This window comes from Dendrobates tinctorius, unplaced genomic scaffold (assembly GCF_039654945.1).
Source record: "Dendrobates tinctorius isolate UK_male_01 unplaced genomic scaffold, ASM3965494v1 ptg000272l, whole genome shotgun sequence".
NCBI lineage: Eukaryota > Metazoa > Chordata > Amphibia > Anura > Dendrobatidae > Dendrobates > Dendrobates tinctorius.
Genome location: NW_027361939.1, coordinates 12,357,261 through 12,383,750, shown reverse-complemented (window position 1 = coordinate 12,383,750; position 26,490 = coordinate 12,357,261). Strand labels below are relative to the sequence as shown.

At 42.0% G+C, this 26,490-nt stretch overlaps 21 non-coding genes across 21 annotated transcripts; 10 read left to right on the top strand and 11 right to left on the bottom strand.

Moving 5' to 3' along the window:
- Positions 1-2,216: 2,216 nt before the first annotated feature.
- Positions 2,217-2,288, bottom strand: TRNAE-UUC (transfer RNA glutamic acid (anticodon UUC)). The gene has a single exon. It is a non-coding gene; the product is annotated as a tRNA-Glu (tRNA).
- Positions 2,289-2,376: 88 nt separating this feature from the next.
- On the top strand, positions 2,377-2,449 carry TRNAM-CAU (transfer RNA methionine (anticodon CAU)). The gene has a single exon. It is a non-coding gene; the product is annotated as a tRNA-Met (tRNA).
- Positions 2,450-4,377: 1,928 nt separating this feature from the next.
- Positions 4,378-4,449, bottom strand: TRNAE-UUC (transfer RNA glutamic acid (anticodon UUC)). Its single transcript has one exon. It is a non-coding gene; the product is annotated as a tRNA-Glu (tRNA).
- Positions 4,450-4,537: 88 nt separating this feature from the next.
- Positions 4,538-4,610, top strand: TRNAM-CAU (transfer RNA methionine (anticodon CAU)). The gene has a single exon. It is a non-coding gene; the product is annotated as a tRNA-Met (tRNA).
- A 1,928-nt stretch (positions 4,611-6,538) lies between these two features.
- TRNAE-UUC (transfer RNA glutamic acid (anticodon UUC)) lies at positions 6,539-6,610 on the bottom strand. Its single transcript has one exon. It is a non-coding gene; the product is annotated as a tRNA-Glu (tRNA).
- An 88-nt stretch (positions 6,611-6,698) lies between these two features.
- Positions 6,699-6,771, top strand: TRNAM-CAU (transfer RNA methionine (anticodon CAU)). The gene has a single exon. It is a non-coding gene; the product is annotated as a tRNA-Met (tRNA).
- Positions 6,772-8,699: 1,928 nt separating this feature from the next.
- TRNAE-UUC (transfer RNA glutamic acid (anticodon UUC)) lies at positions 8,700-8,771 on the bottom strand. Its single transcript has one exon. It is a non-coding gene; the product is annotated as a tRNA-Glu (tRNA).
- Positions 8,772-8,859: 88 nt separating this feature from the next.
- TRNAM-CAU (transfer RNA methionine (anticodon CAU)) lies at positions 8,860-8,932 on the top strand. The gene has a single exon. It is a non-coding gene; the product is annotated as a tRNA-Met (tRNA).
- A 1,928-nt stretch (positions 8,933-10,860) lies between these two features.
- On the bottom strand, positions 10,861-10,932 carry TRNAE-UUC (transfer RNA glutamic acid (anticodon UUC)). The gene has a single exon. It is a non-coding gene; the product is annotated as a tRNA-Glu (tRNA).
- Positions 10,933-11,020: 88 nt separating this feature from the next.
- Positions 11,021-11,093, top strand: TRNAM-CAU (transfer RNA methionine (anticodon CAU)). The gene has a single exon. It is a non-coding gene; the product is annotated as a tRNA-Met (tRNA).
- Positions 11,094-13,021: 1,928 nt separating this feature from the next.
- On the bottom strand, positions 13,022-13,093 carry TRNAE-UUC (transfer RNA glutamic acid (anticodon UUC)). The gene has a single exon. It is a non-coding gene; the product is annotated as a tRNA-Glu (tRNA).
- An 88-nt stretch (positions 13,094-13,181) lies between these two features.
- Positions 13,182-13,254, top strand: TRNAM-CAU (transfer RNA methionine (anticodon CAU)). Its single transcript has one exon. It is a non-coding gene; the product is annotated as a tRNA-Met (tRNA).
- Positions 13,255-15,192: 1,938 nt separating this feature from the next.
- TRNAE-UUC (transfer RNA glutamic acid (anticodon UUC)) lies at positions 15,193-15,264 on the bottom strand. Its single transcript has one exon. It is a non-coding gene; the product is annotated as a tRNA-Glu (tRNA).
- An 88-nt stretch (positions 15,265-15,352) lies between these two features.
- TRNAM-CAU (transfer RNA methionine (anticodon CAU)) lies at positions 15,353-15,425 on the top strand. Its single transcript has one exon. It is a non-coding gene; the product is annotated as a tRNA-Met (tRNA).
- Positions 15,426-18,620: 3,195 nt separating this feature from the next.
- TRNAE-UUC (transfer RNA glutamic acid (anticodon UUC)) lies at positions 18,621-18,692 on the bottom strand. The gene has a single exon. It is a non-coding gene; the product is annotated as a tRNA-Glu (tRNA).
- An 88-nt stretch (positions 18,693-18,780) lies between these two features.
- On the top strand, positions 18,781-18,853 carry TRNAM-CAU (transfer RNA methionine (anticodon CAU)). The gene has a single exon. It is a non-coding gene; the product is annotated as a tRNA-Met (tRNA).
- Positions 18,854-21,415: 2,562 nt separating this feature from the next.
- On the bottom strand, positions 21,416-21,487 carry TRNAE-UUC (transfer RNA glutamic acid (anticodon UUC)). Its single transcript has one exon. It is a non-coding gene; the product is annotated as a tRNA-Glu (tRNA).
- An 88-nt stretch (positions 21,488-21,575) lies between these two features.
- On the top strand, positions 21,576-21,648 carry TRNAM-CAU (transfer RNA methionine (anticodon CAU)). Its single transcript has one exon. It is a non-coding gene; the product is annotated as a tRNA-Met (tRNA).
- A 1,938-nt stretch (positions 21,649-23,586) lies between these two features.
- On the bottom strand, positions 23,587-23,658 carry TRNAE-UUC (transfer RNA glutamic acid (anticodon UUC)). The gene has a single exon. It is a non-coding gene; the product is annotated as a tRNA-Glu (tRNA).
- Positions 23,659-23,746: 88 nt separating this feature from the next.
- Positions 23,747-23,819, top strand: TRNAM-CAU (transfer RNA methionine (anticodon CAU)). The gene has a single exon. It is a non-coding gene; the product is annotated as a tRNA-Met (tRNA).
- Positions 23,820-26,385: 2,566 nt separating this feature from the next.
- Positions 26,386-26,457, bottom strand: TRNAE-UUC (transfer RNA glutamic acid (anticodon UUC)). The gene has a single exon. It is a non-coding gene; the product is annotated as a tRNA-Glu (tRNA).
- Between the last annotated feature and the right edge of the window lie 33 nt (positions 26,458-26,490).

Sequence of the window (26,490 nt, the reverse complement as noted above, 5' to 3'; positions counted from 1 at the left end):
GCTCCTCTTTTCCGAAGAGATTTTGTCAAAAACTTAGAACTTTCCCTTTCAGTTCTAACACGTTTCTGATAAGTAAGGATTTGTGAACCCAAATGACAGATGGGACACATGGGTTGCTGTTTCTCTTGACCCGTTTGCTGTATAAAGAGGCAGATGAGAGTGATTTGAGCTGTTTGACAGCTAAGCGCAAAATCTACCTGAAATACTTTTGTCTGAAAAACACCCGTCAGTAGCGAGCGCGTCAGTCTCATATTCTGAAGTTCGTGAGTTCGATACTCACACGGGGCAGCGGGCTCCTCTTTTCCGAAGAGATTTTGTCAAAAACTTAGAACTTTCCTGTTCATTTCTAACACGTTTCTGATAAGTAAGGATTTGTGAACCCAAATGACACATGGGATGCTGGTTCTCTTGACCCGTTTGCTGTATAAAGAGGCAGATGAGAGTGATTTGAGCTATGAAAAAAAATTAAATCTTGTGCCAAAGGTCGTCACAATGAATGTAACCAAAAGCTGGTGTTCAGAATGATTGACAGCTAAGCGCAAAATCTACCTGAAATACTTTTGTCTGAAAAACACCTGCGTCAGTCTCATAATCTGAAGGTCGTGAGTTCGATCCTCACACGGGGCAGCAGGCTCCTCTTTTCCGAAGAGATTTTGTCAAAAACTTAGAACTTTCCCTTTCAGTTCTAACACGTTTCTGATAAGTAAGGATTTGTGAACCCAAATGACAGATGGGACACATGGGTTGCTGTTTCTCTTGACCCGTTTGCTGTATAAAGAGGCAGATGAGAGTGATTTGAGCTGTTTGACAGCTAAGCGCAAAATCTACCTGAAATACTTTTGTCTGAAAAACACCCGTCAGTAGCGAGCGCGTCAGTCTCATATTCTGAAGTTCGTGAGTTCGATCCTCACATGGGGAAGCGGTACCCTCTTTTCTGAAGAGATTCTGTCACCAAATTAGAACTTTCCCTTTCAGATTTAAAATGTTTCTGATAAGTAAGAATTTGCGAACCCAAATGACAGACAGGACACATGGGTTGTTGATTCTCTTGACACGTTTGCTGTAAAAGGGGCTAGTTGAGATTGATTTGAGCTATGAAACCAAATTAAATCTTGTGCCAAAGTTCATCACAACGAACGGACCAAAAGATGGCGTTCAGAATTTTCGACAGCTTAACGCAAATTCTACCTGAAATACTTTTGTCTGAAAAACACCTTTGTCTTTGAATGTTGGTGGCAGTACAGAAAAGTACATTCCCATACCGGGAGTTGAACCCGGCCCGCCTGGCTGAGAACCAGGAATCCTAACCGCTAGACCATATGGGAAAAGATGTGCTGTCTTATCAGTGACAATCTGAAAAAAAATAAGTTTTCTACTTGGCACAAGCAACTTCTGCAGTTCTATTTGCGCAGCTTGCCTCGTTAACACAGTTGTAAGCAAATCAGTCTCATAAGCTGAAAGATGAACGTTCGATTCTTAGACGGGGTACTGGTCCCTCGTTTTCTCAATCGATTCTGTCTCCATCTTGGCTACAGGGCCACAGATTTTTCCGATTCAGTACCAAAACATAACCAATTTAGTTCCTAAACTGTTTCCACGTACAAGGCATGGGGCAGCTTTTGAATGTGTGTACTAGTTCCAAAGGAGTGTCACTCCCATAGCAGGAAGTAAACCAGTCGACCAGGGATACTAGGTCCTATCCACTTTTCCACGTGGGACAAGTTATACACTAAGCAGCAAGATAAATTTAAAAAAAAAAAAAAAGAAGTTTTTGCTCTGATTAAATAGCTTTTACATCACAAAAGAAAAAAGTTGCCACATGAGCATGGTACTTAGCACGTCAGTTGGTAATCTGAAGTTCATGAGGTTTTTTCCTCACACGTGGAACTATTCTCCCCCCTTTTCTTGGGATATTGTGTCACCCACTCAGAACTTTCTCACTGAAACATTTCCGATTCGAAAGGAAACAGGAGCCTTAGTGACAGACAGAACACATGGATTGTTGCGTCCCTTGACGCTTTGGAGTAATAAGGTGTAGTTGAGAATGGTTTAAGCTATGAAACAAAATGAAATCTTGTGCTAAAGGTCAGTAAGAGCCACAAATACCCTGATGTTCAGCATTTTTGACTGCAAAGTACAAAATCTACCTGAAATATTATTGTCTGGAAAATACATTTCTGTCTTTGATTGTTGGCAGTAGTACAGTAAAAGGTGCGTTCCCATACCGGGAGTCGAACCCGGGCCGCCTGGGTGAAAACCAGGAATCCTAACCGCTAGACCATATGGGAATGGATAGCTACACACTGAGGTATCTATTGAAAAAAATCAGCTCGGGGGCTTGCACAAGAAACGTCTGCAGATTGGCACGTGCATCTTACCTCGTTAGCGCAGTAGGTAGCGCGTCAGTCTCATAATCTGAAGGTCGTGAGTTCGATACTCACACGGGGCAGCGGGCTCCTCTTTTCCGAAGAGATTTTGTCAAAAACTTAGAACTTTCCTGTTCATTTCTAACACGTTTCTGATAAGTAAGGATTTGTGAACCCAAATGACACATGGGATGCTGGTTCTCTTGACCCGTTTGCTGTATAAAGAGGCAGATGAGAGTGATTTGAGCTATGAAAAAAAATTAAATCTTGTGCCAAAGGTCGTCACAATGAATGTAACCAAAAGCTGGTGTTCAGAATGATTGACAGCTAAGCGCAAAATCTACCTGAAATACTTTTGTCTGAAAAACACCTGCGTCAGTCTCATAATCTGAAGGTCGTGAGTTCGATCCTCACACGGGGCAGCAGGCTCCTCTTTTCCGAAGAGATTTTGTCAAAAACTTAGAACTTTCCCTTTCAGTTCTAACACGTTTCTGATAAGTAAGGATTTGTGAACCCAAATGACAGATGGGACACATGGGTTGCTGTTTCTCTTGACCCGTTTGCTGTATAAAGAGGCAGATGAGAGTGATTTGAGCTGTTTGACAGCTAAGCGCAAAATCTACCTGAAATACTTTTGTCTGAAAAACACCCGTCAGTAGCGAGCGCGTCAGTCTCATATTCTGAAGTTCGTGAGTTCGATCCTCACATGGGGAAGCGGTACCCTCTTTTCTGAAGAGATTCTGTCACCAAATTAGAACTTTCCCTTTCAGATTTAAAATGTTTCTGATAAGTAAGAATTTGCGAACCCAAATGACAGACAGGACACATGGGTTGTTGATTCTCTTGACACGTTTGCTGTAAAAGGGGCTAGTTGAGATTGATTTGAGCTATGAAACCAAATTAAATCTTGTGCCAAAGTTCATCACAACGAACGGACCAAAAGATGGCGTTCAGAATTTTCGACAGCTTAACGCAAATTCTACCTGAAATACTTTTGTCTGAAAAACACCTTTGTCTTTGAATGTTGGTGGCAGTACAGAAAAGTACATTCCCATACCGGGAGTTGAACCCGGCCCGCCTGGCTGAGAACCAGGAATCCTAACCGCTAGACCATATGGGAAAAGATGTGCTGTCTTATCAGTGACAATCTGAAAAAAAATAAGTTTTCTACTTGGCACAAGCAACTTCTGCAGTTCTATTTGCGCAGCTTGCCTCGTTAACACAGTTGTAAGCAAATCAGTCTCATAAGCTGAAAGATGAACGTTCGATTCTTAGACGGGGTACTGGTCCCTCGTTTTCTCAATCGATTCTGTCTCCATCTTGGCTACAGGGCCACAGATTTTTCCGATTCAGTACCAAAACATAACCAATTTAGTTCCTAAACTGTTTCCACGTACAAGGCATGGGGCAGCTTTTGAATGTGTGTACTAGTTCCAAAGGAGTGTCACTCCCATAGCAGGAAGTAAACCAGTCGACCAGGGATACTAGGTCCTATCCACTTTTCCACGTGGGACAAGTTATACACTAAGCAGCAAGATAAATTTAAAAAAAAAAAAAAAGAAGTTTTTGCTCTGATTAAATAGCTTTTACATCACAAAAGAAAAAAGTTGCCACATGAGCATGGTACTTAGCACGTCAGTTGGTAATGTGAAGTTCATGAGGTTTTTTCCTCACACGTGGAACTATTCTCCCCCCTTTTCTTGGGATATTGTGTCACCCACTCAGAACTTTCTCACTGAAACATTTCCGATTCGAAAGGAAACAGGAGCCTTAGTGACAGACAGAACACATGGATTGTTGCGTCCCTTGACGCTTTGGAGTAATAAGGTGTAGTTGAGAATGGTTTAAGCTATGAAACAAAATGAAATCTTGTGCTAAAGGTCAGTAAGAGCCACAAATACCCTGATGTTCAGCATTTTTGACTGCAAAGTACAAAATCTACCTGAAATATTATTGTCTGGAAAATACATTTCTGTCTTTGATTGTTGGCAGTAGTACAGTAAAAGGTGCGTTCCCATACCGGGAGTCGAACCCGGGCCGCCTGGGTGAAAACCAGGAATCCTAACCGCTAGACCATATGGGAATGGATAGCTACACACTGAGGTATCTATTGAAAAAAATCAGCTCGGGGGCTTGCACAAGAAACGTCTGCAGATTGGCACGTGCATCTTACCTCGTTAGCGCAGTAGGTAGCGCGTCAGTCTCATAATCTGAAGGTCGTGAGTTCGATACTCACACGGGGCAGCGGGCTCCTCTTTTCCGAAGAGATTTTGTCAAAAACTTAGAACTTTCCTGTTCATTTCTAACACGTTTCTGATAAGTAAGGATTTGTGAACCCAAATGACACATGGGATGCTGGTTCTCTTGACCTGTTTGCTGTATAAAGAGGCAGATGAGAGTGATTTGAGCTATGAAAAAAAATTAAATCTTGTGCCAAAGGTCGTCACAATGAATGTAACCAAAAGCTGGTGTTCAGAATGATTGACAGCTAAGCGCAAAATCTACCTGAAATACTTTTGTCTGAAAAACACCCGCGTCAGTCTCATAATCTGAAGGTCGTGAGTTCGATCCTCACACGGGGCAGCAGGCTCCTCTTTTCCGAAGAGATTTTGTCAAAAACTTAGAACTTTCCCTTTCAGTTCTAACACGTTTCTGATAAGTAAGGATTTGTGAACCCAAATGACAGATGGGACACATGGGTTGCTGTTTCTCTTGACCCGTTTGCTGTATAAAGAGGCAGATGAGAGTGATTTGAGCTGTTTGACAGCTAAGCGCAAAATCTACCTGAAATACTTTTATCTGAAAAACACCCGTCAGTAGCGAGCGCGTCAGTCTCATATTCTGAAGTTCGTGAGTTCGATCCTCACATGGGGAAGCGGTACCCTCTTTTCTGAAGAGATTCTGTCACCAAATTAGAACTTTCCCTTTCAGATTTAAAATGTTTCTGATAAGTAAGAATTTGCGAACCCAAATGACAGACAGGACACATGGGTTGTTGATTCTCTTGACACGTTTGCTGTAAAAGGGGCTAGTTGAGATTGATTTGAGCTATGAAACCAAATTAAATCTTGTGCCAAAGTTCATCACAACGAACGGACCAAAAGATGGCGTTCAGAATTTTCGACAGCTTAACGCAAATTCTACCTGAAATACTTTTGTCTGAAAAACACCTTTGTCTTTGAATGTTGGTGGCAGTACAGAAAAGTACATTCCCATACCGGGAGTTGAACCCGGCCCGCCTGGCTGAGAACCAGGAATCCTAACCGCTAGACCATATGGGAAAAGATGTGCTGTCTTATCAGTGACAATCTGAAAAAAAATAAGTTTTCTACTTGGCACAAGCAACTTCTGCAGTTCTATTTGCGCAGCTTGCCTCGTTAACACAGTTGTAAGCAAATCAGTCTCATAAGCTGAAAGATGAACGTTCGATTCTTAGACGGGGTACTGGTCCCTCGTTTTCTCAATCGATTCTGTCTCCATCTTGGCTACAGGGCCACAGATTTTTCCGATTCAGTACCAAAACATAACCAATTTAGTTCCTAAACTGTTTCCACGTACAAGGCATGGGGCAGCTTTTGAATGTGTGTACTAGTTCCAAAGGAGTGTCACTCCCATAGCAGGAAGTAAACCAGTCGACCAGGGATACTAGGTCCTATCCACTTTTCCACGTGGGACAAGTTATACACTAAGCAGCAAGATAAATTTAAAAAAAAAAAAAAAGAAGTTTTTGCTCTGATTAAATAGCTTTTACATCACAAAAGAAAAAAGTTGCCACATGAGCATGGTACTTAGCACGTCAGTTGGTAATCTGAAGTTCATGAGGTTTTTTCCTCACACGTGGAACTATTCTCCCCCCTTTTCTTGGGATATTGTGTCACCCACTCAGAACTTTCTCACTGAAACATTTCCGATTCGAAAGGAAACAGGAGCCTTAGTGACAGACAGAACACATGGATTGTTGCGTCCCTTGACGCTTTGGAGTAATAAGGTGTAGTTGAGAATGGTTTAAGCTATGAAACAAAATGAAATCTTGTGCTAAAGGTCAGTAAGAGCCACAAATACCCTGATGTTCAGCATTTTTGACTGCAAAGTACAAAATCTACCTGAAATATTATTGTCTGGAAAATACATTTCTGTCTTTGATTGTTGGCAGCAGTACAGTAAAAGGTGCGTTCCCATACCGGGAGTCGAACCCGGGCCGCCTGAGTGAAAACCAGGAATCCTAACCGCTAGACCATATGGGAATGGATAGCTACACACTGAGGTATCTATTGAAAAAAATCAGCTCGGGGGCTTGCACAAGAAACGTCTGCAGATTGGCACGTGCATCTTACCTCGTTAGCGCAGTAGGTAGCGCGTCAGTCTCATAATCTGAAGGTCGTGAGTTCGATACTCACACGGGGCAGCGGGCTCCTCTTTTCCGAAGAGATTTTGTCAAAAACTTAGAACTTTCCTGTTCATTTCTAACACGTTTCTGATAAGTAAGGATTTGTGAACCCAAATGACACATGGGATGCTGGTTCTCTTGACCCGTTTGCTGTATAAAGAGGCAGATGAGAGTGATTTGAGCTATGAAAAAAAATTAAATCTTGTGCCAAAGGTCGTCACAATGAATGTAACCAAAAGCTGGTGTTCAGAATGATTGACAGCTAAGCGCAAAATCTACCTGAAATACTTTTGTCTGAAAAACACCTGCGTCAGTCTCATAATCTGAAGGTCGTGAGTTCGATCCTCACACGGGGCAGCAGGCTCCTCTTTTCCGAAGAGATTTTGTCAAAAACTTAGAACTTTCCCTTTCAGTTCTAACACGTTTCTGATAAGTAAGGATTTGTGAACCCAAATGACAGATGGGACACATGGGTTGCTGTTTCTCTTGACCCGTTTGCTGTATAAAGAGGCAGATGAGAGTGATTTGAGCTGTTTGACAGCTAAGCGCAAAATCTACCTGAAATACTTTTGTCTGAAAAACACCCGTCAGTAGCGAGCGCGTCAGTCTCATATTCTGAAGTTCGTGAGTTCGATCCTCACATGGGGAAGCGGTACCCTCTTTTCTGAAGAGATTCTGTCACCAAATTAGAACTTTCCCTTTCAGATTTAAAATGTTTCTGATAAGTAAGAATTTGCGAACCCAAATGACAGACAGGACACATGGGTTGTTGATTCTCTTGACACGTTTGCTGTAAAAGGGGCTAGTTGAGATTGATTTGAGCTATGAAACCAAATTAAATCTTGTGCCAAAGTTCATCACAACGAACGGACCAAAAGATGGCGTTCAGAATTTTCGACAGCTTAACGCAAATTCTACCTGAAATACTTTTGTCTGAAAAACACCTTTGTCTTTGAATGTTGGTGGCAGTACAGAAAAGTACATTCCCATACCGGGAGTTGAACCCGGCCCGCCTGGCTGAGAACCAGGAATCCTAACCGCTAGACCATATGGGAAAAGATGTGCTGTCTTATCAGTGACAATCTGAAAAAAAATAAGTTTTCTACTTGGCACAAGCAACTTCTGCAGTTCTATTTGCGCAGCTTGCCTCGTTAACACAGTTGTAAGCAAATCAGTGTCATAAGCTGAAAGATGAACGTTCGATTCTTAGACGGGGTACTGGTCCCTCGTTTTCTCAATCGATTCTGTCTCCATCTTGGCTACAGGGCCACAGATTTTTCCGATTCAGTACCAAAACATAACCAATTTAGTTCCTAAACTGTTTCCACGTACAAGGCATGGGGCAGCTTTTGAATGTGTGTACTAGTTCCAAAGGAGTGTCACTCCCATAGCAGGAAGTAAACCAGTCGACCAGGGATACTAGGTCCTATCCACTTTTCCACGTGGGACAAGTTATACACTAAGCAGCAAGATAAATTTAAAAAAAAAAAAAAAGAAGTTTTTGCTCTGATTAAATAGCTTTTACATCACAAAAGAAAAAAGTTCCCACATGAGCATGGTACTTAGCACGTCAGTTGGTAATCTGAAGTTCATGAGGTTTTTTCCTCACACGTGGAACTATTCTCCCCCCTTTTCTTGGGATATTGTGTCACCCACTCAGAACTTTCTCACTGAAACATTTCCGATTCGAAAGGAAACAGGAGCCTTAGTGACAGACAGAACACATGGATTGTTGCGTCCCTTGACGCTTTGGAGTAATAAGGTGTAGTTGAGAATGGTTTAAGCTATGAAACAAAATGAAATCTTGTGCTAAAGGTCAGTAAGAGCCACAAATACCCTGATGTTCAGCATTTTTGACTGCAAAGTACAAAATCTACCTGAAATATTATTGTCTGGAAAATACATTTCTGTCTTTGATTGTTGGCAGTAGTACAGTAAAAGGTGCGTTCCCATACCGGGAGTCGAACCCGGGCCGCCTGGGTGAAAACCAGGAATCCTAACCGCTAGACCATATGGGAATGGATAGCTACACACTGAGGTATCTATTGAAAAAAATCAGCTCGGGGGCTTGCACAAGAAACGTCTGCAGATTGGCACGTGCATCTTACCTCGTTAGCGCAGTAGGTAGCGCGTCAGTCTCATAATCTGAAGGTCGTGAGTTCGATACTCACACGGGGCAGCGGGCTCCTCTTTTCCGAAGAGATTTTGTCAAAAACTTAGAACTTTCCTGTTCATTTCTAACACGTTTCTGATAAGTAAGGATTTGTGAACCCAAATGACACATGGGATGCTGGTTCTCTTGACCTGTTTGCTGTATAAAGAGGCAGATGAGAGTGATTTGAGCTATGAAAAAAAATTAAATCTTGTGCCAAAGGTCGTCACAATGAATGTAACCAAAAGCTGGTGTTCAGAATGATTGACAGCTAAGCGCAAAATCTACCTGAAATACTTTTGTCTGAAAAACACCCGCGTCAGTCTCATAATCTGAAGGTCGTGAGTTCGATCCTCACACGGGGCAGCAGGCTCCTCTTTTCCGAAGAGATTTTGTCAAAAACTTAGAACTTTCCCTTTCAGTTCTAACACGTTTCTGATAAGTAAGGATTTGTGAACCCAAATGACAGATGGGACACATGGGTTGCTGTTTCTCTTGACCCGTTTGCTGTATAAAGAGGCAGATGAGAGTGATTTGAGCTGTTTGACAGCTAAGCGCAAAATCTACCTGAAATACTTTTATCTGAAAAACACCCGTCAGTAGCGAGCGCGTCAGTCTCATATTCTGAAGTTCGTGAGTTCGATCCTCACATGGGGAAGCGGTACCCTCTTTTCTGAAGAGATTCTGTCACCAAATTAAAACTTTCCCTTTCAGATTTAAAATGTTTCTGATAAGTAAGAATTTGCGAACCCAAATGACAGACAGGACACATGGGTTGTTGATTCTCTTGACACGTTTGCTGAAAAAGGGGCTAGTTGAGATTGATTTGAGCTATGAAACCAAATTAAATCTTGTGCCAAAGTTCATCACAACGAACGGACCAAAAGATGGCGTTCAGAATTTTCGACAGCTTAACGCAAATTCTACCTGAAATACTTTTGTCTGAAAAACACCTTTGTCTTTGAATGTTGGTGGCAGTACAGAAAAGTACATTCCCATACCGGGAGTTGAACCCGGCCCGCCTGGCTGAGAACCAGGAATCCTAACCGCTAGACCATATGGGAAAAGATGTGCTGTCTTATCAGTGACAATCTGAAAAAAAATAAGTTTTCTACTTGGCACAAGCAACTTCTGCAGTTCTATTTGCGCAGCTTGCCTCGTTAACACAGTTGTAAGCAAATCAGTCTCATAAGCTGAAAGATGAACGTTCGATTCTTAGACGGGGTACTGGTCCCTCGTTTTCTCAATCGATTCTGTCTCCATCTTGGCTACAGGGCCACAGATTTTTCCGATTCAGTACCAAAACATAACCAATTTAGTTCCTAAACTGTTTCCACGTACAAGGCATGGGGCAGCTTTTGAATGTGTGTACTAGTTCCAAAGGAGTGTCACTCCCATAGCAGGAAGTAAACCAGTCGACCAGGGATACTAGGTCCTATCCACTTTTCCACGTGGGACAAGTTATACACTAAGCAGCAAGATAAATTTAAAAAAAAAAAAAAAGAAGTTTTTGCTCTGATTAAATAGCTTTTACATCACAAAAGAAAAAAGTTGCCACATGAGCATGGTACTTAGCACGTCAGTTGGTAATCTGAAGTTCATGAGGTTTTTTCCTCACACGTGGAACTATTCTCCCCCCTTTTCTTGGGATATTGTGTCACCCACTCAGAACTTTCTCACTGAAACATTTCCGATTCGAAAGGAAACAGGAGCCTTAGTGACAGACAGAACACATGGATTGTTGCGTCCCTTGACGCTTTGGAGTAATAAGGTGTAGTTGAGAATGGTTTAAGCTATGAAACAAAATGAAATCTTGTGCTAAAGGTCAGTAAGAGCCACAAATACCCTGATGTTCAGCATTTTTGACTGCAAAGTACAAAATCTACCTGAAATATTATTGTCTGGAAAATACATTTCTGTCTTTGATTGTTGGCAGTAGTACAGTAAAAGGTGCGTTCCCATACCGGGAGTCGAACCCGGGCCGCCTGGGTGAAAACCAGGAATCCTAACCGCTAGACCATATGGGAATGGATAGCTACACACTGAGGTATCTATTGAAAAAAATCAGCTCGGGGGCTTGCACAAGAAACGTCTGCAGATTGGCACGTGCATCTTACCTCGTTAGCGCAGTAGGTAGCGCGTCAGTCTCATAATCTGAAGGTCGTGAGTTCGATACTCACACGGGGCAGCGGGCTCCTCTTTTCCGAAGAGATTTTGTCAAAAACTTAGAACTTTCCTGTTCATTTCTAACACGTTTCTGATAAGTAAGGATTTGTGAACCCAAATGACACATGGGATGCTGGTTCTCTTGACCCGTTTGCTGTATAAAGAGGCAGATGAGAGTGATTTGAGCTATGAAAAAAAATTAAATCTTGTGCCAAAGGTCGTCACAATGAATGTAACCAAAAGCTGGTGTTCAGAATGATTGACAGCTAAGCGCAAAATCTACCTGAAATACTTTTGTCTGAAAAACACCTGCGTCAGTCTCATAATCTGAAGGTCGTGAGTTCGATCCTCACACGGGGCAGCAGGCTCCTCTTTTCCGAAGAGATTTTGTCAAAAACTTAGAACTTTCCCTTTCAGTTCTAACACGTTTCTGATAAGTAAGGATTTGTGAACCCAAATGACAGATGGGACACATGGGTTGCTGTTTCTCTTGACCCGTTTGCTGTATAAAGAGGCAGATGAGAGTGATTTGAGCTGTTTGACAGCTAAGCGCAAAATCTACCTGAAATACTTTTGTCTGAAAAACACCCGTCAGTAGCGAGCGCGTCAGTCTCATATTCTGAAGTTCGTGAGTTCGATCCTCACATGGGGAAGCGGTACCCTCTTTTCTGAAGAGATTCTGTCACCAAATTAGAACTTTCCCTTTCAGATTTAAAATGTTTCTGATAAGTAAGAATTTGCGAACCCAAATGACAGACAGGACACATGGGTTGTTGATTCTCTTGACACGTTTGCTGTAAAAGGGGCTAGTTGAGATTGATTTGAGCTATGAAACCAAATTAAATCTTGTGCCAAAGTTCATCACAACGAACGGACCAAAAGATGGCGTTCAGAATTTTCGACAGCTTAACGCAAATTCTACCTGAAATACTTTTGTCTGAAAAACACCTTTGTCTTTGAATGTTGGTGGCAGTACAGAAAAGTACATTCCCATACCGGGAGTTGAACCCGGCCCGCCTGGCTGAGAACCAGGAATCCTAACCGCTAGACCATATGGGAAAAGATGTGCTGTCTTATCAGTGACAATCTGAAAAAAAATAAGTTTTCTACTTGGCACAAGCAACTTCTGCAGTTCTATTTGCGCAGCTTGCCTCGTTAACACAGTTGTAAGCAAATCAGTCTCATAAGCTGAAAGATGAACGTTCGATTCTTAGACGGGGTACTGGTCCCTCGTTTTCTCAATCGATTCTGTCTCCATCTTGGCTACAGGGCCACAGATTTTTCCGATTCAGTACCAAAACATAACCAATTTAGTTCCTAAACTGTTTCCACGTACAAGGCATGGGGCAGCTTTTGAATGTGTGTACTAGTTCCAAAGGAGTGTCACTCCCATAGCAGGAAGTAAACTAGTCGACCAGGGATACTAGGTCCTATCCACTTTTCCACGTGGGACAAGTTATACACTAAGCAGCAAGATAAATTTAAAAAAAAAAAAAAAGAAGTTTTTGCTCTGATTAAATAGCTTTTACATCACAAAAGAAAAAAGTTGCCACATGAGCATGGTACTTAGCACGTCAGTTGGTAATCTGAAGTTCATGAGGTTTTTTCCTCACACGTGGAACTATTCTCCCCCCTTTTCTTGGGATATTGTGTCACCCACTCAGAACTTTCTCACTGAAACATTTCCGATTCGAAAGGAAACAGGAGCCTTAGTGACAGACAGAACACATGGATTGTTGCGTCCCTTGACGCTTTGGAGTAATAAGGTGTAGTTGAGAATGGTTTAAGCTATGAAACAAAATGAAATCTTGTGCTAAAGGTCAGTAAGAGCCACAAATACCCTGATGTTCAGCATTTTTGACTGCAAAGTACAAAATCTACCTGAAATATTATTGTCTGGAAAATACATTTCTGTCTTTGATTGTTGGCAGTAGTACAGTAAAAGGTGCGTTCCCATACCGGGAGTCGAACCCGGGCCGCCTGGGTGAAAACCAGGAATCCTAACCGCTAGACCATATGGGAATGGATAGCTACACACTGAGGTATCTATTGAAAAAAATCAGCTCGGGGGCTTGCACAAGAAACGTCTGCAGATTGGCACGTGCATCTTACCTCGTTAGCGCAGTAGGTAGCGCGTCAGTCTCATAATCTGAAGGTCGTGAGTTCGATACTCACACGGGGCAGCGGGCTCCTCTTTTCCGAAGAGATTTTGTCAAAAACTTAGAACTTTCCTGTTCATTTCTAACACGTTTCTGATAAGTAAGGATTTGTGAACCCAAATGACACATGGGATGCTGGTTCTCTTGACCCGTTTGCTGTATAAAGAGGCAGATGAGAGTGATTTGAGCTATGAAAAAAAATTAAATCTTGTGCCAAAGGTCGTCACAATGAATGTAACCAAAAGCTGGTGTTCAGAATGATTGACAGCTAAGCGCAAAATCTACCTGAAATACTTTTGTCTGAAAAACACCCGCGTCAGTCTCATAATCTGAAGGTCGTGAGTTCGATCCTCACACGGGGCAGCAGGCTCCTCTTTTCCGAAGAGATTTTGTCAAAAACTTAGAACTTTCCCTTTCAGTTCTAACACGTTTCTGATAAGTAAGGATTTGTGAACCCAAATGACAGATGGGACACATGGGTTGCTGTTTCTCTTGACCCGTTTGCTGTATAAAGAGGCAGATGAGAGTGATTTGAGCTGTTTGACAGCTAAGCGCAAAATCTACCTGAAATACTTTTGTCTGAAAAACACCCGTCAGTAGCGAGCGCGTCAGTCTCATATTCTGAAGTTCGTGAGTTCGATCCTCACATGGGGAAGCGGTACCCTCTTTTCTGAAGAGATTCTGTCACCAAATTAGAACTTTCCCTTTCAGATTTAAAATGTTTCTGATAAGTAAGAATTTGCGAACCCAAATGACAGACAGGACACATGGGTTGTTGATTCTCTTGACACGTTTGCTGTAAAAGGGGCTAGTTGAGATTGATTTGAGCTATGAAACCAAATTAAATCTTGTGCCAAAGTTCATCACAACGAACGGACCAAAAGATGGCGTTCAGAATTTTCGACAGCTTAACGCAAATTCTACCTGAAATACTTTTGTCTGAAAAACACCTTTGTCTTTGAATGTTGGTGGCAGTACAGAAAAGTACATTCCCATACCGGGAGTTGAACCCGGCCCGCCTGGCTGAGAACCAGGAATCCTAACCGCTAGACCATATGGGAAAAGATGTGCTGTCTTATCAGTGACAATCTGAAAAAAAATAAGTTTTCTACTTGGCACAAGCAACTTCTGCAGTTCTATTTGCGCAGCTTGCCTCGTTAACACAGTTGTAAGCAAATCAGTCTCATAAGCTGAAAGATGAACGTTCGATTCTTAGACGGGGTACTGGTCCCTCGTTTTCTCAATCGATTCTGTCTCCATCTTGGCTACAGGGCCACAGATTTTTCCGATTCAGTACCAAAACATAACCAATTTAGTTCCTAAACTGTTTCCACGTACAAGGCATGGGGCAGCTTTTGAATGTGTGTACTAGTTCCAAAGGAGTGTCACTCCCATAGCAGGAAGTAAACCAGTCGACCAGGGATACTAGGTCCTATCCACTTTTCCACGTGGGACAAGTTATACACTAAGCAGCAAGATAAATTTAAAAAAAAAAAAAAAAAAAAAAAAAGAAGTTTTTGCTCTGATTAAATAGCTTTTACATCACAAAAGAAAAAAGTTGCCACATGAGCATGGTACTTAGCACGTCAGTTGGTAATCTGAAGTTCATGAGGTTTTTTCCTCACACGTGGAACTATTCTCCCCCCTTTTCTTGGGATATTGTGTCACCCACTCAGAACTTTCTCACTGAAACATTTCCGATTCGAAAGGAAACAGGAGCCTTAGTGACAGACAGAACACATGGATTGTTGCGTCCCTTGACGCTTTGGAGTAATAAGGTGTAGTTGAGAATGGTTTAAGCTATGAAACAAAATGAAATCTTGTGCTAAAGGTCAGTAAGAGCCACAAATACCCTGATGTTCAGCATTTTTGACTGCAAAGTACAAAATCTACCTGAAATATTATTGTCTGGAAAATACATTTCTGTCTTTGATTGTTGGCAGTAGTACAGTAAAAGGTGCGTTCCCATACCGGGAGTCGAAACCGGGCCGCCTGGGTGAAAACCAGGAATCCTAACCGCTAGACCATATGGGAATGGATAGCTACACACTGAGGTATCTATTGAAAAAAATCAGCTCGGGGGCTTGCACAAGAAACGTCTGCAGATTGGCACGTGCATCTTACCTCGTTAGCGCAGTAGGTAGCGCGTCAGTCTCATAATCTGAAGGTCGTGAGTTCGATACTCACACGGGGCAGCGGGCTCCTCTTTTCCGAAGAGATTTTGTCAAAAACTTAGAACTTTCCTGTTCATTTCTAACACGTTTCTGATAAGTAAGGATTTGTGAACCCAAATGACACATGGGATGCTGGTTCTCTTGACCCGTTTGCTGTATAAAGAGGCAGATGAGAGTGATTTGAGCTATGAAAAAAAATTAAATCTTGTGCCAAAGGTCGTCACAATGAATGTAACCAAAAGCTGGTGTTCAGAATGATTGACAGCTAAGCGCAAAATCTACCTGAAATACTTTTGTCTGAAAAACACCCGCGTCAGTCTCATAATCTGAAGGTCGTAAGTTCGATCCTCACACGGGGCAGCAGGCTCCTCTTTTCCGAAGAGATTTTGTCAAAAACTTAGAACTTTCCCTTTCAGTTCTAACACGTTTCTGATAAGTAAGGATTTGTGAACCCAAATGACAGATGGGACACATGGGTTGCTGTTTCTCTTGACCCGTTTGCTGTATAAAGAGGCAGATGAGAGTGATTTGAGCTGTTTGACAGCTAAGCGCAAAATCTACCTGAAATACTTTTGTCTGAAAAACACCCGTCAGTAGCGAGCGCGTCAGTCTCATATTCTGAAGTTCGTGAGTTCGATACTCACACGGGGCAGCGGGCTCCTCTTTTCCGAAGAGATTTTGTCAAAAACTTAGAACTTTCCTGTTCATTTCTAACACGTTTCTGATAAGTAAGGATTTGTGAACCCAAATGACACATGGGATGCTGGTTCTCTTGACCCGTTTGCTGTATAAAGAGGCAGATGAGAGTGATTTGAGCTATGAAAAAAAATTAAATCTTGTGCCAAAGGTCGTCACAATGAATGTAACCAAAAGCTGGTGTTCAGAATGATTGACAGCTAAGCGCAAAATATACCTGAAATACTTTTGTCTGAAAAACACCCGCGTCAGTCTCATAATCTGAAGGTCGTAAGTTCGATCCTCACACGGGGCAGCAGGCTCCTCTTTTCCGAAGAGATTTTGTCAAAAACTTAGAACTTTCCCTTTCAGTTCTAACACGTTTCTGATAAGTAAGGATTTGTGAACCCAAATGACAGATGGGACACATGGGTTGCTGTTTCTCTTGACCCGTTTGCTGTATAAAGAGGCAGATGAGAGTGATTTGAGCTGTTTGACAGCTAAGCGCAAAATCTACCTGAAATACTTTTGTCTGAAAAACACCCGTCAGTAGCGAGCGCGTCAGTCTCATATTCTGAAGTTCGTGAGTTCGATACTCACACGGGGCAGCGGGCTCCTCTTTTCCGAAGAGATTTTGTCAAAAACTTAGAACTTTCCTGTTCATTTCTAACACGTTTCTGATAAGTAAGGATTTGTGAACCCAAATGACACATGGGATGCTGGTTCTCTTGACCCGTTTGCTGTATAAAGAGGCAGATGAGAGTGATTTGAGCTATGAAAAAAAATTAAATCTTGTGCCAAAGGTCGTCACAATGAATGTAACCAAAAGCTGGTGTTCAGAATGATTGACAGCTAAGCGCAAAATCTACCTGAAATACTTTTGTCTGAAAAACACCCGCGTCAGTCTCATAATCTGAAGGTCGTGAGTTCGATCCTCACACGGGGCAGCAGGCTCCTCTTTTCCGAAGAGATTTTGTCAAAAACTTAGAACTTTCCCTTTCAGTTCTAACACGTTTCTGATAAGTAAGGATTTGTGAACCCAAATGACAGATGGGACACATGGGTTGCTGTTTCTCTTGACCCGTTTGCTGTATAAAGAGGCAGATGAGAGTGATTTGAGCTGTTTGACAGCTAAGCGCAAAATCTACCTGAAATACTTTTGTCTGAAAAACACCCGTCAGTAGCGAGCGCGGCAGTCTCATATTCTGAAGTTCGTGAGTTCGATCCTCACATGGGGAAGCGGTACCCTCTTTTCTGAAGAGATTCTGTCACCAAATTAGAACTTTCCCTTTCAGATTTAAAATGTTTCTGATAAGTAAGAATTTGCGAACCCAAATGACAGACAGGACACATGGGTTGTTGATTCTCTTGACACGTTTGCTGTAAAAGGGGCTAGTTGAGATTGATTTGAGCTATGAAACCAAATTAAATCTTGTGCCAAAGTTCATCACAACGAACGGACCAAAAGATGGCGTTCAGAATTTTCGACAGCTTAACGCAAATTCTACCTGAAATACTTTTGTCTGAAAAACACCTTTGTCTTTGAATGTTGGTGGCAGTACAGAAAAGTACATTCCCATACCGGGAGTTGAACCCGGCCCGCCTGGCTGAGAACCAGGAATCCTAACCGCTAGACCATATGGGAAAAGATGTGCTGTCTTATCAGTGACAATCTGAAAAAAAATAAGTTTTCTACTTGGCACAAGCAACTTCTGCAGTTCTATTTGCGCAGCTTGCCTCGTTAACACAGTTGTAAGCAAATCAGTGTCATAAGCTGAAAGATGAACGTTCGATTCTTAGACGGGGTACTGGTCCCTCGTTTTCTCAATCGATTCTGTCTCCATCTTGGCTACAGGGCCACAGATTTTTCCGATTCAGTACCAAAACATAACCAATTTAGTTCCTAAACTGTTTCCACGTACAAGGCATGGGGCAGCTTTTGAATGTGTGTACTAGTTCCAAAGGAGTGTCACTCCCATAGCAGGAAGTAAACCAGTCGACCAGGGATACTAGGTCCTATCCACTTTTCCACGTGGGACAAGTTATACACTAAGCAGCAAGATAAATTTAAAAAAAAAAAAAAAAAAAAGAAGTTTTTGCTCTGATTAAATAGCTTTTACATCACAAAAGAAAAAAGTTGCCACATGAGCATGGTACTTAGCACGTCAGTTGGTAATCTGAAGTTCATGAGGTTTTTTCCTCACACGTGGAACTATTCTCCCCCCTTTTCTTGGGATATTGTGTCACCCACTCAGAACTTTCTCACTGAAACATTTCCGATTCGAAAGGAAACAGGAGCCTTAGTGACAGACAGAACACATGGATTGTTGCGTCCCTTGACGCTTTGGAGTAATAAGGTGTAGTTGAGAATGGTTTAAGCTATGAAACAAAATGAAATCTTGTGCTAAAGGTCAGTAAGAGCCACAAATACCCTGATGTTCAGCATTTTTGACTGCAAAGTACAAAATCTACCTGAAATATTATTGTCTGGAAAATACATTTCTGTCTTTGATTGTTGGCAGTAGTACAGTAAAAGGTGCGTTCCCATACCGGGAGTCGAACCCGGGCCGCCTGGGTGAAAACCAGGAATCCTAACCGCTAGACCATATGGGAATGGATAGCTACACACTGAGGTATCTATTGAAAAAAATCAGCTCGGGGGCTTGCACAAGAAACGTCTGCAGATTGGCACGTGCATCTTACCTCGTTAGCGCAGTAGGTAGCGCGTCAGTCTCATAATCTGAAGGTCGTGAGTTCGATACTCACACGGGGCAGCGGGCTCCTCTTTTCCGAAGAGATTTTGTCAAAAACTTAGAACTTTCCTGTTCATTTCTAACACGTTTCTGATAAGTAAGGATTTGTGAACCCAAATGACACATGGGATGCTGGTTCTCTTGACCCGTTTGCTGTATAAAGAGGCAGATGAGAGTGATTTGAGCTATGAAAAAAAATTAAATCTTGTGCCAAAGGTCGTCACAATGAATGTAACCAAAAGCTGGTGTTCAGAATGATTGACAGCTAAGCGCAAAATCTACCTGAAATACTTTTGTCTGAAAAACACCCGCGTCAGTCTCATAATCTGAAGGTCGTAAGTTCGATCCTCACACGGGGCAGCAGGCTCCTCTTTTCCGAAGAGATTTTGTCAAAAACTTAGAACTTTCCCTTTCAGTTCTAACACGTTTCTGATAAGTAAGGATTTGTGAACCCAAATGACAGATGGGACACATGGGTTGCTGTTTCTCTTGACCCGTTTGCTGTATAAAGAGGCAGATGAGAGTGATTTGAGCTGTTTGACAGCTAAGCGCAAAATCTACCTGAAATACTTTTGTCTGAAAAACACCCGTCAGTAGCGAGCGCGTCAGTCTCATATTCTGAAGTTCGTGAGTTCGATACTCACACGGGGCAGCGGGCTCCTCTTTTCCGAAGAGATTTTGTCAAAAACTTAGAACTTTCCTGTTCATTTCTAACACGTTTCTGATAAGTAAGGATTTGTGAACCCAAATGACACATGGGTTGCTGGTTCTCTTGACTCGTTTGCTGTATAAAGAGGCAGATGAGAGTGATTTGAGCTATGAAAAAAAATTAAATCTTGTGCCAAAGGTCGTCACAATGAATGTAACCAAAAGCTGGTGTTCAGAATGATTGACAGCTAAGCGCAAAATCTACCTGAAATACTTTTGTCTGAAAAACACCTGCGTCAGTCTCATAATCTGAAGGTTGTGAGTTCGATCCTCACACGGGGCAGCAGGCTCCTCTTTTCCGAAGAGATTTTGTCAAAAACTTAGAACTTTCCCTTTCAGTTCTAACACGTTTCTGATAAGTAAGGATTTGTGAACCCAAATGACAGATGGGACACATGGGTTGCTGTTTCTCTTGACCCGTTTGCTGTATAAAGAGGCAGATGAGAGTGATTTGAGCTGTTTGACAGCTAAGCGCAAAATCTACCTGAAATACTTTTGTCTGAAAAACACCCGTCAGTAGCGAGCGCGTCAGTCTCATATTCTGAAGTTCGTGAGTTCGATCCTCACATGGGGAAGCGGTACCCTCTTTTCTGAAGAGATTCTGTCACCAAATTAGAACTTTCCCTTTCAGATTTAAAATGTTTCTGATAAGTAAGAATTTGCGAACCCAAATGACAGACAGGACACATGGGTTGTTGATTCTCTTGACACGTTTGCTGTAAAAGGGGCTAGTTGAGATTGATTTGAGCTATGAAACCAAATTAAATCTTGTGCCAAAGTTCATCACAACGAACGGACCAAAAGATGGCGTTCAGAATTTTCGACAGCTTAACGAAAATTCTACCTGAAATACTTTTGTCTGAAAAACACCTTTGTCTTTGAATGTTGGTGGCAGTACAGAAAAGTACATTCCCATACCGGGAGTTGAACCCGGCCCGCCTGGCTGAGAACCAGGAATCCTAACCGCTAGACCATATGGGAAAAGATGTGCTGTCTTATCAGTGACAATCTGAAAAAAAATAAGTTTTCTACTTGGCACAAGCAACTTCTGCAGTTCTATTTGCGCAGCTTGCCTCGTTAACACAGTTGTAAGCAAATCAGTGTCATAAGCTGAAAGATGAACGTTCGATTCTTAGACGGGGTACTGGTCCCTCGTTTTCTCAATCGATTCTGTCTCCATCTTGGCTACAGGGCCACAGATTTTTCCGATTCAGTACCAAAACATAACCAATTTAGTTCCTAAACTGTTTCCACGTACAAGGCATGGGGCAGCTTTTGAATGTGTGTACTAGTTCCAAAGGAGTGTCACTCCCATAGCAGGAAGTAAACCAGTCGACCAGGGATACTAGGTCCTATCCACTTTTCCACGTGGGACAAGTTATACACTAAGCAGCAAGATAAATTTAAAAAAAAAAAAAAAAAAGAAGTTTTTGCTCTGATTAAATAGCTTTTACATCACAAAAGAAAAAAGTTGCCACATGAGCATGGTACTTAGCACGTCAGTTGGTAATCTGAAGTTCATGAGGTTTTTTCCTCACACGTGGAACTATTCTCCCCCCTTTTCTTGGGATATTGTGTCACCCACTCAGAACTTTCTCACTGAAACATTTCCGATTCGAAAGGAAACAGGAGCCTTAGTGACAGACAGAACACATGGATTGTTGCGTCCCTTGACGCTTTGGAGTAATAAGGTGTAGTTGAGAATGGTTTAAGCTATGAAACAAAATGAAATCTTGTGCTAAAGGTCAGTAAGAGCCACAAATACCCTGATGTTCAGCATTTTTGACTGCAAAGTACAAAATCTACCTGAAATATTATTGTCTGGAAAATACATTTCTGTCTTTGATTGTTGGCAGTAGTACAGTAAAAGGTGCGTTCCCATACCGGGAGTCGAACCCGGGCCGCCTGGGTGAAAACCAGGAATCCTAACCGCTAGACCATATGGGAATGGATAGCTACACACTGAGGTATCTATTGAAAAAAATCAGCTCGGGGGCTTGCACAAGAAACGTCTGCAGATTGGCACGTGCATCTTACCTCGTTAGCGCAGTAGGTAGCGCGTCAGTCTCATAATCTGAAGGTCGTGAGTTCGATACTCACACGGGGCAGCGGGCTCCTCTTTTCCGAAGAGATTTTGTCAAAAACTTAGAACTTTCCTGTTCATTTCTAACACGTTTCTGATAAGTAAGGATTTGTGAACCCAAATGACACATGGGATGCTGGTTCTCTTGACCCGTTTGCTGTATAAAGAGGCAGATGAGAGTGATTTGAGCTATGAAAAAAAATTAAATCTTGTGCCAAAGGTCGTCACAATGAATGTAACCAAAAGCTGGTGTTCAGAATGATTGACAGCTAAGCGCAAAATCTACCTGAAATACTTTTGTCTGAAAAACACCCGCGTCAGTCTCATAATCTGAAGGTCGTGAGTTCGATCCTCACACGGGGCAGCAGGCTCCTCTTTTCCGAAGAGATTTTGTCAAAAACTTAGAACTTTCCCTTTCAGTTCTAACATGTTTCTGATAAGTAAGGATTTGTGAACCCAAATGACAGATGGGACACATGGGTTGCTGTTTCTCTTGACCCGTTTGCTGTATAAAGAGGCAGATGAGAGTGATTTGAGCTGTTTGACAGCTAAGCGCAAAATCTACCTGAAATACTTTTGTCTGAAAAACACCCGTCAGTAGCGAGCGCGTCAGTCTCATATTCTGAAGTTCGTGAGTTCGATCCTCACATGGGGAAGCGGTACCCTCTTTTCTGAAGAGATTCTGTCACCAAATTAGAACTTTCCCTTTCAGATTTAAAATGTTTCTGATAAGTAATAATTTGCGAACCCAAATGACAGACAGGACACATGGGTTGTTGATTCTCTTGACACGTTTGCTGTAAAAGGGGCTAGTTGAGATTGATTTGAGCTATGAAACCAAATTAAATCTTGTGCCAAAGTTCATCACAACGAACGGACCAAAAGATGGCGTTCAGAATTTTTGACAGCTTAACGCAAATTCTACCTGAAATACTTTTGTCTGAAAAACACCTTTGTCTTTGAATGTTGGTGGCAGTACAGAAAAGTACATTCCCATACCGGGAGTTGAACCCGGCCCGCCTGGCTGAGAACCAGGAATCCTAACCGCTAGACCATATGGGAAAAGATGTGCTGTCTTATCAGTGACAATCTGAAAAAAAATAAGTTTTCTACTTGGCACAAGCAACTTCTGCAGTTCTATTTGCGCAGCTTGCCTCGTTAACACAGTTGTAAGCAAATCAGTCTCATAAGCTGAAAGATGAACGTTCGATTCTTAGACGGGGTACTGGTCCCTCGTTTTCTCAATCGATTCTGTCTCCATCTTGGCTACAGGGCCACAGATTTTTCCGATTCAGTACCAAAACATAACCAATTTAGTTCCTAAACTGTTTCCACGTACAAGGCATGGGGCAGCTTTTGAATGTGTGTACTAGTTCCAAAGGAGTGTCACTCCCATAGCAGGAAGTAAACCAGTCGACCAGGGATACTAGGTCCTATCCACTTTTCCACGTGGGACAAGTTATACACTAAGCAGCAAGATAAATTTAAAAAAAAAAAAAAAAAAAAAAAAAGAAGTTTTTGCTCTGATTAAATAGCTTTTACATCACAAAAGAAAAAAGTTGCCACATGAGCATGGTACTTAGCACGTCAGTTGGTAATCTGAAGTTCATGAGGTTTTTTCCTCACACGTGGAACTATTCTCCCCCCTTTTCTTGGGATATTGTGTCACCCACTCAGAACTTTCTCACTGAAACATTTCCGATTCGAAAGGAAACAGGAGCCTTAGTGACAGACAGAACACATGGATTGTTGCGTCCCTTGACGCTTTGGAGTAATAAGGTGTAGTTGAGAATGGTTTAAGCTATGAAACAAAATGAAATCTTGTGCTAAAGGTCAGTAAGAGCCACAAATACCCTGATGTTCAGCATTTTTGACTGCAAAGTACAAAATCTACCTGAAATATTATTGTCTGGAAAATACATTTCTGTCTTTGATTGTTGGCAGTAGTACAGTAAAAGGTGCGTTCCCATACCGGGAGTCGAACCCGGGCCGCCAGGGTGAAAACCAGGAATCCTAACCGCTAGACCATATGGGAATGGATAGCTACACACTGAGGTATCTATTGAAAAAAATCAGCTCGGGGGCTTGCACAAGAAACGTCTGCAGATTGGCACGTGCATCTTACCTCGTTAGCGCAGTAGGTAGCGCGTCAGTCTCATAATCTGAAGGTCGTGAGTTCGATACTCACACGGGGCAGCGGGCTCCTCTTTTCCGAAGAGATTTTGTCAAAAACTTAGAACTTTCCTGTTCATTTCTAACACGTTTCTGATAAGTAAGGATTTGTGAACCCAAATGACACATGGGATGCTGGTTCTCTTGACCCGTTTGCTGTATAAAGAGGCAGATGAGAGTGATTTGAGCTATGAAAAAAAATTAAATCTTGTGCCAAAGGTCGTCACAATGAATGTAACCAAAAGCTGGTGTTCAGAATGATTGACAGCTAAGCGCAAAATCTACCTGAAATACTTTTGTCTGAAAAACACCCGCGTCAGTCTCATAATCTGAAGGTCGTAAGTTCGATCCTCACACGGGGCAGCAGGCTCCTCTTTTCCGAAGAGATTTTGTCAAAAACTTAGAACTTTCCCTTTCAGTTCTAACACGTTTCTGATAAGTAAGGATTTGTGAACCCAAATGACAGATGGGACACATGGGTTGCTGTTTCTCTTGACCCGTTTGCTGTATAAAGAGGCAGATGAGAGTGATTTGAGCTGTTTGACAGCTAAGCGCAAAATCTACCTGAAATACTTTTGTCTGAAAAACACCCGTCAGTAGCGAGCGCGTCAGTCTCATATTCTGAAGTTCGTGAGTTCGATACTCACACGGGGCAGCGGGCTCCTCTTTTCCGAAGAGATTTTGTCAAAAACTTAGAACTTTCCTGTTCATTTCTAACACGTTTCTGATAAGTAAGGATTTGTGAACCCAAATGACACATGGGATGCTGGTTCTCTTGACCCGTTTGCTGTATAAAGAGGCAGATGAGAGTGATTTGAGCTATGAAAAAAAATTAAATCTTGTGCCAAAGGTCGTCACAATGAATGTAACCAAAAGCTGGTGTTCAGAATGATTGACAGCTAAGCGCAAAATCTACCTGAAATACTTTTGTCTGAAAAACACCCGCGTCAGTCTCATAATCTGAAGGTCGTGAGTTCGATCCTCACACGGGGCAGCAGGCTCCTCTTTTCCGAAGAGATTTTGTCAAAAACTTAGAACTTTCCCTTTCAGTTCTAACACGTTTCTGATAAGTAAGGATTTGTGAACCCAAATGACAGATGGGACACATGGGTTGCTGTTTCTCTTGACCCGTTTGCTGTATAAAGAGGCAGATGAGAGTGATTTGAGCTGTTTGACAGCTAAGCGCAAAATCTACCTGAAATACTTTTGTCTGAAAAACACCCGTCAGTAGCGAGCGCGTCAGTCTCATATTCTGAAGTTCGTGAGTTCGATCCTCACATGGGGAAGCGGTACCCTCTTTTCTGAAGAGATTCTGTCACCAAATTAGAACTTTCCCTTTCAGATTTAAAATGTTTCTGATAAGTAAGAATTTGCGAACCCAAATGACAGACAGGACACATGGGTTGTTGATTCTCTTGACACGTTTGCTGTAAAAGGGGCTAGTTGAGATTGATTTGAGCTATGAAACCAAATTAAATCTTGTGCCAAAGTTCATCACAACGAACGGACCAAAAGATGGCGTTCAGAATTTTTGACAGCTTAACGCAAATTCTACCTGAAATACTTTTGTCTGAAAAACACCTTTGTCTTTGAATGTTGGTGGCAGTACAGAAAAGTACATTCCCATACCGGGAGTTGAACCCGGCCCGCCTGGCTGAGAACCAGGAATCCTAACCGCTAGACCATATGGGAAAAGATGTGCTGTCTTATCAGTGACAATCTGAAAAAAAATAAGTTTTCTACTTGGCACAAGCAACTTCTGCAGTTCTATTTGCGCAGCTTGCCTCGTTAACACAGTTGTAAGCAAATCAGTGTCATAAGCTGAAAGATGAACGTTCGATTCTTAGACGGGGTACTGGTCCCTCGTTTTCTCAATCGATTCTGTCTCCATCTTGGCTACAGGGCCACAGATTTTTCCGATTCAGTACCAAAACATAACCAATTTAGTTCCTAAACTGTTTCCACGTACAAGGCATGGGGCAGCTTTTGAATGTGTGTACTAGTTCCAAAGGAGTGTCACTCCCATAGCAGGAAGTAAACCAGTCGACCAGGGATACTAGGTCCTATCCACTTTTCCACGTGGGACAAGTTATACACTAAGCAGCAAGATAAATTTAAAAAAAAAAAAAAAAAAAAAATAAGTTTTTGCTCTGATTAAATAGCTTTTACATCACAAAAGAAAAAAGTTGCCACATGAGCATGGTACTTAGCACGTCAGTTGGTAATCTGAAGTTCATGAGGTTTTTTCCTCACACGTGGAACTATTCTCCCCCCTTTTCTTGGGATATTGTGTCACCCACTCAGAACTTTCTCACTGAAACATTTCCGATTCGAAAGGAAACAGGAGCCTTAGTGACAGACAGAACACATGGATTGTTGCGTCCCTTGACGCTTTGGAGTAATAAGGTGTAGTTGAGAATGGTTTAAGCTATGAAACAAAATGAAATCTTGTGCTAAAGGTCAGTAAGAGCCACAAATACCCTGATGTTCAGCATTTTTGACTGCAAAGTACAAAATCTACCTGAAATATTATTGTCTGGAAAATACATTTCTGTCTTTGATTGTTGGCAGTAGTACAGTAAAAGGTGCGTTCCCATACCGGGAGTCGAACCCGGGCCGCCTGGGTGAAAACCAGGAATCCTAACCGCTAGACCATATGGGAATGGATAGCTACACACTGAGGTATCTATTGAAA